Source organism: Rhinoraja longicauda, chromosome 16 (assembly GCF_053455715.1).
Source record: "Rhinoraja longicauda isolate Sanriku21f chromosome 16, sRhiLon1.1, whole genome shotgun sequence".
Taxonomy (NCBI): Eukaryota; Metazoa; Chordata; class Chondrichthyes; order Rajiformes; family Arhynchobatidae; genus Rhinoraja; species Rhinoraja longicauda.
Window position 1 is genome coordinate 1,668,539 of NC_135968.1, and position 7,114 is coordinate 1,675,652.

The following is a 7,114-nucleotide window of genomic DNA, read 5'->3' on the forward strand; positions in this document are numbered from 1 at the left end:
TATACCTCTACCACAAATCAAACCACATACAAAACTAAAGCATGGATCTTCATAAGTTCTAAAGTGATAGGAGCAGAATTAGGCCATTCGTCCCATCGTCTAAACCTCCATTCAATCATGGCTGATCTATCTTTCCCTCAGAGAAAATAGGTGCAGGCGTAGGCCATCCGAAGAAGGGTCTCAACCCGAAACGTCACCCAATCCTTCTCTCCCGAGATGCTGCCTGACCTGCTGAGTTACTCCAGCATTGTGTGAAATATGTTATCCCACTTTCTCATCCACTCCCTGCGCACTAGGGGCAATTAACCTACAAACCCCTGTAGATAAGAGCTGCAGGTGCTGGTTCATGATGAAGAACGACATATAGGATTATTAAGGGGTTGGACACGTTAGAGGCAGGAAACATGTTCCCAATGTTGGGGGAGTCCAGAACCAGGGGCCACAGTTTAAGAATAAGGGGTCGGCCATTTAGAACGGAGATGAGGAAAAACCTTTTCAGTCAGAGAGTTGTGAATCTGTGGAATTCTCTGCCTCAGAAGGCAGTGGAGGCCAATTCTCTGAATGCATTCAAGAGAGAGATAGATAGAGCTCTGAAGGATAGCGGAGTCAGGGGGTATGGGGAGAAGGCAGAAACGGGGTACTGATTGAGAATGATCAGCCATGATCACATTGAATGGTGGTGCTGGCTTGAAGGGCCGAATGGCCTCCTCCTGCACCTATTGTCTATTGACATAAAGTGCTGGAGTAACTCAGGTCAGGCAGCATCTCTGGAGAAAAACGATGGGTGATGTTTCTGGTCAGAACCCTTCTTCAGACTCAAGTCTTCAGTCTACAACATCATCCATATGTATCCATGTGCCTTTCGAAAAGCCTCTTAAACGCCACTATCGTATCTGCCTCCACCCCTGCCCCAGGCCCCCACCACCCTCTGTGTAAGAAAAAAGCTTGCCCCTCACATCTCCTTTAAACGTTGCCCCCTCTCACCTTAAAGCTATGCCCTCTAGTCCTTGAAATTTCCCCTTCTGACTGTCTGCCCATTCTGTTCCTATCGTAATATTATATACATCTATCAGTTCTAACATGAGGTACAATTAACCTACAGGTGGTGCAGCGGTAGAATTGCTACCTTACAACACTTGCAGCGCCAGAGACCCAGGTTCAATCCCAACCACAGGTTAAAGCTGTCTATACGGAGGTTTGTACGTTCTCCCCGTGACCTGCGTGGGTTTTCTCCGAGATCTTCGGTTTCCTCCCACCCTCCAAAGGCGTGCAGGTTTGTAGGTTAATTGACTTGGTAAATATAAAAATTGGCCCTAGTGTGTGTAAGGATAGTGTTAATTCTTGCTATTGAGGGCGTGCAGCGTAGGTTTACTAGGTTAATTCCCGGAATGGCGGGACTGTCGTATGTTGAAAGACCGGAGCGACTAGGCTTGTATACACTAGAATTTAGAAGGATGAGAGGGGATCTTATCGAAACGTATAAGATTATTAAGGGGTTGGACACGTTAGAGGCAGGAAACATGTTCCCAATGTTGGGGGCGTCCAGAACCAGGGGCCACAGTTTAAGAATAAGGGATAGGCCATTTAGAACTGAGATGAGGAAAAACTTTTTCAGTCAGAGAGTTGTGAATCTGTGGAATTCTCAGCCTCAGAAGGCAGTGGAGGCCAATTCTCTGAATGCATTCAAGAGAGAGCTAGATAGAGCTCTTAAGGATAGCGGAGTCAGGGGGTATGGGGAGAAGGCAGGAACGGGGTACTGATTGAGAATGATCAGCCATGATCACATTGATTGGCGATGCGTACAGGCTCGAAGGGCCGAATGGCCTCCTCCTGCACCTATTGTCTATTAATGTGCGGGGATCGCTGGTCGGCACGGACCCGGTGGGCCGAAGGGCCTGTTTCCGCGCTATCTCTAAACTAAACTACAGACCCGCACGTCATTGGGATGTGGGACGAATCCGGACGAAACCCACGCGATCACAGGGACAACGTGCAAACTCCACGCAGACAGTACCCGAGGTCGGGATGGAACCCAGGCTTGTGACGCTGTGAGGCAGCGGCTCTACCCGCTGCACCTCTGTGTTGCTGCCCTTGTTCCATTGCTCACCTGATACATTAGTGATCACGACAGAATTAGGCCATTCGGCCTACTCTGCCATCCAGTCGTGGCTGATCTGACTTTCCCCTCTCAACCCCATTCTCCCCTGGCACCCTGACACCCGTACTAATCAAGAATCTATTTATCTCTGCATTAAAAATATCTGCCTTAATAACTATAAACATGATGTGTAAAATCATGAGAGGAATAGGTCGAGTAGATGCACTGTGTCTTGCCCAGAGTATGGGAATCCAGGACCAAAGGACATAGGTTCCAGGTGAAGGGGAAAGGATTTAATAAGAATCTGAGGGGTAACTTTTTCGCACAAAGGGTGGTGGGTGTATGGAACGAGCTGCCAGAGGAGGTAGTTGAGGCTGGGACTATCCCAGCATTTAAGAAACAGTTAGACAGGTACATAGATAGGACAGGTTTGGAGGGATTTGGGCCAAACGCAGACAGGTGGGACACGTTGACTGGTATGGACAAGATGGGCCGAAGGGCCTGTTTCAACACTGTATGACTCTAGAAGTGATAGGAGCAGAAGTAGGCCATTTAGTCCATCAAGTTTACTCCGCCATTCAATCAACAGACAATAGGTGCAGGAGGAGGCCATTGGGCCCTTCAAGCCAGCACCGCCATTCAATGTGATCATGGCTGATCATTGTCAATCAGTACCCCATTCCTGCCTTCTCCCCATACCCCCTGACTCCACTATCATTAATAGCTCTATCTAACTCTCTCTTGAAAGCATCCAGAGAATTGGCCTCCACTGCCTTCTGAGGCAGAGAATTCCACAGATTTACACCTCTCTGAGTGAAAAAGTTCTTCCTCATCTCAGTTCTAAATGGCCTACCCTTTATTCTTAAACTGTGGCTCCTGGTTCTGGACTCCCCCAACATTGGGAACATGTTTCCTGCCTCTAGCGTGTCAAATCCCTTAATAATCTTATATGTTTCAATAAGATCCCCTCTCATCCTTCTAATTTCCAGTGTATACAAGCCTAGTCGCTCCAGTCTTTCAACATATGACAGTCCCGCCATTCCGGGAATTAACCGTGACCTGCGTGGGTTTATTCCGAGATCTTCGGTTTCCTCCCACACTCCAAAGACGTACAGGTTTGTAGGTTAATTGACTGGGTAAATGTAAAAATTGTCCCTCGTGTGTGTGTAGGATAGTGTTAATGTGCGGGGATCGCTGGGCGGCGCCGACCCGGTGGGCCGAAGGGCCTGTTTCCGCGCTGTGTCTCTAAATCTAAAAAATCTAAATCTAAGGTGCGGTCTGATCTGTGTCTCTCTTCTAACCCATTCCCCTGCCTTCTACCCATAACCCTTGACACCCGTACTAATCAAGAATCTATCTATCTCTGCCTTAAAAACATCCCACTGTCTTGGCTCCCACCACCTTCTGTGGCAATGGATTCCACAGATTTGCTAGCCTTCCCCTCTGCCTTGAAAAAACAATATTAAAAATATAGTCGTGGAAATGTCCCGTTAGTTAGTTTATTGAAGAGGTGCACAGTGATACTGTGAAACGCTCGTTCTGCATGCTGTCCAGTCCAGACTTGCGTGCAGCAGGTACCAAAGCCCTTCCACACCTCTGAAGAGGCTGTTCGTGACCGGAGACTTCTTGTCCTCTAACCGTGCGGCAATTTCATTGATTGTCACGTGTACCGAGGTACAGTGAACAGCTTTTGTTGCGTGCTAACCAAGCCGGCGGAAAGACAATACGTGATTACAATTGAGCCGTTCACAGTGTACAGACACATGGCAAGGCAATAACGTTTAGTGCAAGGTAAAGCCAGCAAAGTCCGATCAAGGATAGTCCGAGGGTCTCCAGTGAGGTAGATGGGTGGTCAGGACCACTCTCTGGTTGTGGTAGGATGGTTCAGTTGCTTGATTAACAGCTGGGAAGAAATTGTCCCTGAATCTGCAGGTGCGCGTTTTCACACTTTTGCCCCGATGGGAGAGGGGAGAAGAGGGAGTGGTCGGGGTGCGGCTCGTCCTTGATTATGCTGCTGGCCTTGGTATACATGGAGTCAATAGATGGGAGGTTGGTTTGCCCGGGGCTGCGTCCACATTTCTCTGTCATTTCCTGCGGTCTTGGATGGAGCTGTTCCCAAACCAAACTGATGCATCCCAAGGAAATGCTTTCTGTGGCGCATCAGTAGAAGTTGGTGAGAGTTGCAGGGGACCTGCCGAAGTGCCTGTGCCTTCCAAGGACGTAGACGCATCGGTGTGCGTTCTTGGTCGTTGCTCCAGTACAGGAGTTGTTGGTGATGTTAACTCCTGGGAATCATCTTCTACTTCAGCGCAGACTGGCATGTGTGTACAGCCACGCTTCCCAAGTCCCACTGATCGCTGTGGAGTTCATTGATGGAGGGAAACAGGACCTCAGACCCCCGGAGTCCACGTCGACCATCCTTCACCCATTCACACGAGTTCTCTGCTGTTCCCACTTGCTCATCCACTCCCCCGACACTTTGGGGGCAGTTTACAGGGGGGGTCAGTAATGGACAAACCCACAGGGACATGGCTTTGGAGTGTGGGAGGAAACCGGAGCACCCGGAGCAAACCTACGGGGGGAACGTACAAACTCCATCCAGGCAGCACCGAAGGTCAGGGTCGAACCCGGGTCTCTTGCGCTGGGAGGCAGCAGCTCCACCCGCTGCACCACCCGCCTTGGTTATAGGAAAGTAACTTCCTGAACCTGGTGGTGTGGCCCCAGAAATGCCAACCATTCCTTCTCTCCTGCACCTCCTCCAACCTCACCTATTGCATCCGCTGCTCCAGATGCCAACTTATTTACATCGGCGAGACCAAGCTTCGCTCAACACCTGCGCTCGGTCCGCGTCGGCCAAACTGATCTCCCGGTGGCTGAGCACTTCACCTCCCATTCCCAGTCTGACATTTCTGTCATGGGCCTCCTCCAGTGCCATAGTGAGGCCCACTGGAAATTGGAGGAACAGCACCTCATATTTCGCCTGGGCAGTTTGCAGCCCGGTGGTATGAACATTGACTTCTCCAACTTTAGATAGTTCCTCTGTCCCTCTCTTCCCCTCCTCCTTCCCAGATCTCCCTCTATCTTCCTGTCTCCACCTATATCCTTCCTTTGTCCCGCCCCCCCGACATCAGTCTGAAGAAGGGTCTCGACCCGAAACGTCACCCATTCCTTCTCTCCTGAGATGCTGCCTGACCTGCTGAATTACTCCAACATTTTGTGTCTATCTTCGGTGTGGGGACTTGAGGCTTGTCAGCCTAAACCTGTCAGTAGCATAGTCATAGAAAACATGGAAAATAGGTGCAGGAGGAGGCCATTTGGCCCTTCGAGCCAGCACCGCCATTCATTGTGAGCGTGGCTGATCATCCACAATCAGTAACCCGTGCCTGCCTTCTCCCCATATCCCTTGATTCCGTTAACCCCTAGAGCTCTATCTAACTCTCTTTTAAATTCATCTAGTGAATTGGCCTCCACTGCCCTCTGTGGCAGAGAATTCCACAAATTCACAACTGGGTGAATTTTTTTCTCGCATCTGTTTTAAATGCCCTCACCTTTATTCTTAGACTATGTGGCCCCTGGTTCAGCACTCCCCCAACATTGGGAACATTTTTCCTGCATCTAGCTTGTCCAGTCCTTTTATAATTTTATACGTTTCTATAAGATCCCCTCTCATCCTTCTAAATTCCAGTGAATACAAAGCCCAGTCTTTCCCATCTTTCCTCATATGACAGTCCCACCATCCCGGGGATTAACCTCGTGAACCTACGCTGCACTGCCTCAGTAGCAAGGATGTCCTTCCTCAAGTTGGGAGACCAAAAACTGCACATGCTACTCCAGATGTGGTCTCACCAGGGCCCTGTACAACTGCAGAAGGACCTCTTTACTCCTGTACTCAAATCCTCTGGTCGTGAAGGTCAACATGCCATTAGTCCACCACTCTGCAGCCTCTCGAACTCTTGTACGTTGGAAACGCTGAGCCAGGCCGTGGTGAGACCTAGCCCCCGATTTCTTTAACTGAATGCACACCTGACCAGTTATGAATTTCAGAATTTACACCAGTCCCAGTGCGTTTTATTCCAATGTATACCTGAGCCAACATGAGGAAGATTAGCAGCTTTAAATTCCCGGCCATCGATGTGTTGGATGATCCACACAGACAACAGAATGTGAATTAACACGGTCCAATCCCAAATCTGTGATTAGTTTAGAGATACAGCAGGAAAAGATGCCCTTCGGCCCACTGAGACCACGCAGGCCAGCAATCACCCGTTCACACGAGAGATACAGCACGGAGACAGGCCCTTTGGCCCACCGAGTTCACACCGACCATGACTGATTGAGAATGATCAGCCATGATCACATTGAATGGCAGTGCGGGCTCGAAGGGCCGAATGGTCTCCTCCTGCGCCTATTGTCTATTGACCATGGAACACCCGTCCACACTTTGTTCCATGTTATCCCACTTTTGCACGCACTCCCTTACACACCCGGGGAAATTTACAGAGGTCTAATTAACCTACACACCCTCGCCGGGCACGTCTTTGGGACGCGGGTGGAGACCGGTGCACCCGGAGGAAACCCACGCGGTCTCAGGGAAATAAGATACAAAATGCTGGGGTCACTCAGCGGGGGCAGGCAGCGTCTCTGGAGAAACGGAACGGGTGACATTTAGGGTCAAGACCCTTCTTCAGACTCACGGGGAGAACGTGCAAACTCCACCCACACACACACACACAGAGGTCAGGATGGGACCCAGGTCTCTGGCACAGTGAGGCAGTGGCACTACCCGCTGCGCCGCCCATGATCAAATGTAAGACTTGAATGAGTCCTCTGTAGATACGGGGCGAGCTAGATAGTCTTTGTATCGTAGAGCACTTGTACACACGGCAGCTCTGTGATCCTTGACGTTTACAATAGGGACAGATAACCCCATGGGAACGTGATGAGTTCCGGCCTCTGTCCAATTCCCTCCACGGACGCTGCCCGACCCGCAGAGTTCCTCCAGCACTTTGGGTTTTG